This window comes from Bidens hawaiensis, unplaced genomic scaffold (assembly GCF_021521415.1).
Source record: "Bidens hawaiensis isolate Kalapana, Puna unplaced genomic scaffold, B.hawaiensis_p1.1 tig00016041_1, whole genome shotgun sequence".
Classification (NCBI taxonomy): Eukaryota; Viridiplantae; Streptophyta; class Magnoliopsida; order Asterales; family Asteraceae; genus Bidens; species Bidens hawaiensis.
The window spans coordinates 220,839-225,307 of record NW_027492454.1 but is presented as its reverse complement, the minus strand read 5'-3'; the positions used below and the strand labels follow the sequence as shown (position 1 = coordinate 225,307).

Sequence of the window (4,469 nt, the reverse complement as noted above, 5' to 3'; positions counted from 1 at the left end):
GAGTTCGCTAGTGTGTTTCTTCATTTCATTCATAATCATTGTTGTGAGAAAAATCGAGTCGAAATCAAGTATAAATGTATGATGGTTATGCTACCGAGATTGCCCTTTGTATTTTAACATTTTCCAATATGTAGATGGTTCAATTCAATAGCAAATTAATATTAACATATAAATGAGTTTATTAATTTTAGTTGGTTTTTAAAATGTCAAGAGAAGACGAAGCACCTAGTTAACACCGAAATATTATTTTCTACTCTGATCTCAAAAAGTCTTCATTACGACTTACGAGCAATCATCTTCATCTACTTGAGATTTTCCTCAAGTTAGAGATTCTTATTTAGTTTCTTTTGTGATTTTGAGCGTATTCCTTTGTTTTTGATAGCTCGTTGTGTTAATATTCTATTTTCTAGTGTTCGTTTGTTCTAGGTCGTATTTCTTCATTTTCTGTATTATTCTTGGGTAAAATAAATTTGGTTTCGAGTTTAATATGATGAAATTCAGTGTTTGTGACAAATCACAAACCCGATACATACAACACATAAAAACTAAAACCGAAACGACAGACATCATCGATATCTCAACAAAATACAGTATAAATATATTAAAACATTACGATTGTTAATATATTACACCGTATATTCGTGTATGGGAATTTTACAAATGAAAGCAAATTACTTCAAGCCCTTTTTAACATATATGCAAACTACAATGCTGCAATACAAAGTACAAACAAATATACCCCCAACAACCCTAACCAAAAGCGGTACTCGTATAACTTTTAACTACGTTATCGCATAGAATGCGCAAAACAGTCTGGTTAACCGGGCCCACACATCTTGGTGTCTTGAACTGGTTCAAAGTGGACCCCAACCCAACATAATGGTCCAAAATCTTTTGAAATGAACCCTTTTTTAAAACTTTGAGCTCTAGCGGTCCAATAGCTTGGACCTTCCTTGAGCTCACGTAACCGGCATCAACAAATGTGGAGTCCAAACAATTACAACAATCTTGAAACACTTCATCACTTGCTTCACCACTTACCTCCCAAAAAATCACGTAATGGCCCGGCGCTGACGCGAGGTCAACGTGGCTCGTAAAGTCAACCACCTCGAGTTTTTCAGCGGTCAACAGTTTTGCTGCTGCTTCAACCGATAACTGCAAATCTTTCTCGGTGTTTTTGTCTATATTAATTGTCGGCATTAGGTTTCTTCTGCACACGAACTGGAGTTCTGGGGTCGAGTTATGGAACCCGACAACCTTAACTACGTCACCGAGCCGGTAACGATACAAACCTGCGTCGGGAAAGTCAAAAAGTCAACCTTTAATGAATCTTGCATGAAATAAAAATACTAAAAAAGCAGTGTCTTGAAACCCGGCCCGGCGGTCCAACCAGGATACCTATACCGGGGCGGGCCAGGGTATTTGGCCCGTTTTTTATATATAATATATATATATATTTTTATATTTAAATTATTTATGACGTCATCCGGGCCGGGTCTGAAAACATTGTAAAAAAGGGTACCTGCAAAATTGGTGACAACCACCTCATACTCTTCACCAACTGCAACATCGGTCAAACCTACGGGTTTCGGGTCATAATCTCTCAACGGTAAGAACTCAAAATACCCAATGTTGGGAAGCACTGCAAGATATCACTTGAATCTCATCATGAAAAATGAGGCCACAAAGGAGATGACAGTATAAAGATTGGTGAAAATCGGGCCCGAATATGACTTCATCAGGGCTGCAACATGGGGTGTGCATTTCCTTCATTGTTTTCTTGAATTGTTCGCTTCGGTATACGTTTGATGTAGCAGTGCCTGCGAGTAAACCGCCTTTCGTCTTGAACTGTTTGCTCCCATAAATAAAGCTTAAAGCTTTCCCATTTCTAATTGGAAACTCCCTAATAAGAAAACCATAATAAGAATCAAAGTTTTGATCTTTATTAAAGTATGGTGTAACCCGAACATGACCCAATATGTAAATGTGTAGAACGAGTTGGCGGGTAGTAATTCAGTGGTAAAATTGTTGATCGGGTAGATATGGTGTAAAAATGGGTTAGACGGGTTAGCGGGTCGACAGATTTAGTTAAATGGGTTAAACAAGTCAATCTGAGCATAACCCATTTATTAAAAGGTCAACCTGAACACGACCCGATTATCAAACTGGTTAGACATGTCAACCCAAAACTCGATTATTTTTTGTCGTGTTATGGGTCGCTTTGGAAATTACCACCCCTTTGGGCTCTGGCCCTTCTTGAACAACCAAAATCACATACAAATTACAAGAAACCAACAAGTGTGAACAAGCCGAGCTTGGCTCGTTTAACTCGTGAGAGCTCAAGCTCGGCCCGTTTAACTTATGAGAGCTCATGCTCAAGCTCGACTTCTTTTGAACTCTTTTTCTAAAGCTCGAGCTCGGACCATAAGTATCTTTTCAAACTCGTTCTCGGATCGTTTATTATTTATTTTTTTTATATACATTTTAATTACTTTTATATGTAAAAATTATAATTTTTACATATAACATAACACAATATTATTTATTTATTTAGTTATTTTTATCATAACTTTATATACAATAGTAACAATACTCTATATCAATCTTTCGGTTTAAAATAACTAACTGTTTATAAACGCGTAAGAGGTTCGATAAATCTGCATTGTTGTTTCGGTCAATTCATCATTGAAAGGTACAAACTTTCTCCTCCCTTGAGTAGTCCCAGAACTATAAATATTCAACAAAACAATTATAAAAGCCAACTTTAATGCACATAGTAAAAAAACCAAAATAGCACAAATTACCTTAATGTTATTGTGGTAATTGGCTTGCCAGTAAGAATAGGGTGAGGTGAACCATCAGCAATTTGTTGGATTAAAGGCTCAAGATCCTTGTGTGTAACAAGAGGCACACAAGAACTGTAACTTTCAGGGTCAGTTTTACCATCAAGACTCCATTTTTTTAAATATTCAGCTTCACTGTTTTCTTTCAAGATTTTTTTTAAAGTTTCAGTTTGAACCCTCTTTGCATCTTTTGTCAAAGCTTCAAATTCTTCAATCACTTCTTCAGGATCAAATCTTTTTTCAGCCTTCACCAACATAGTTTCTTGATCCTGTAACATTTTTATTTAAAAAGATTACAATTCTTGATAAATTTGACTAAAGGTGAAAGCTTTCATCAAGATTACATCAAGATAAAGAAAACCCATATCAAGAAATTGAAATTAAATCATACCCATGTAAAAAAAATGATTAGTTTATTTAAAAAGATTTCAATTTCTTAACAATAGGGGTGCAAATGAGCCGAGCTACTCGAGATCGGCTCGTTAAAAATTTCAATCGAGCCGAGCTTAATTGAGCCCGAGCCCGAACTCGAGGCTAAAAAAAAGCTCGTTTAATAAGCGAGCCCGATCTGAGCTTCACTTATCGAGCTCGAGCCGGCTCACGAGCCTAAACGAGTCTGTCATTTATATAATTTATTTAAAATATATATTGAATAGTTATTATCTAATATATGTGTTATTAAAAAATAAATAAAAATAACTAAATAGTATATATTATTTTATACATAAAACTATAATAAAAAGAATATATAAATATAATTATAATTATATAAAAAATTAGTAAACGAGCCGAGCCCGAGCTTGAGCTTCAAATCCACTCACGAGCCGAGCTCAAGCTTTGAAAATAGAGCTCGAAACGAGCCGAGCTCGAGTTCTGTATAACTTAAACAAGCTGAGCTCGAGCAGCTAGTCGAGCTCGGACTCGGCTCGTTTGCACCCCTACTTACTTGACAAATTTGACTAAAGGTGAAAGCTTTCAGCAAGATTACATCAAGATTAACAAAACCCATATCAAGAAACTTAAATTAAATCATACCCATGTAAAAAAATGATTAATTTAACTTTTTAAGTGTTTGTTCATGTCAGATCAATGATATCAAAGAAAAAGTAATGGTTGACTACTGTGTCAAAAGAAGTCAACCCAAGAAAGCATAATTTCCACCAATGAATAATTGAAACTTAGAAAAAAAAAATCAAGAATTTAATAAAAAAATTATAACAATAAACCCAAAAAAAAAATAATTAAAAAAAATTAAGTACTACTACTACCAGTTGAGATTATGATGATGATCAAGAAACACACAGAAACACACAGTGAGTAGATACAGTGATAAAAGACTGGTACAAATGGTTATTCTATAAACATATTATAAATTTTTTGTAGAGAATGAAAAAGACAAGCAAGAACACATCATAAATTTATGATTTTTATTCTATAAACAAAAAAAAAAAAAAAAAAAAAAAAAAGTAGACACTAATGAAGAAGTGAAGAACAAAATGGTGGGATATACATACATGGTTATATACATATATGCATATAGAGTATATAGAGATTTGTGAGTTTGAAATACCTGTTTTCTTGGTTTGTTGAGTGAAGAAATGAAGGTTGTGGGTTGAGGAGTGAAGA

The 4,469-nt window shown here is 34.4% G+C and overlaps 1 pseudogene across 1 annotated transcript; it reads right to left on the bottom strand.

Annotated features, from left to right (window-relative positions):
• Nucleotides 1-558: 558 nt before the first annotated feature.
• On the bottom strand, nt 559-3,154 carry LOC143550446 (jasmonoyl--L-amino acid synthetase JAR4-like; annotated as a pseudogene). The gene is made up of 4 exons (XR_013138330.1): nt 2,805-3,154; nt 2,623-2,727; nt 1,523-1,903; nt 559-1,292 (listed from the first exon to the last, which is right to left on the bottom strand). The product of XR_013138330.1 is annotated as a jasmonoyl--L-amino acid synthetase JAR4-like (transcript).
• Between the last annotated feature and the right edge of the window lie 1,315 nt (nt 3,155-4,469).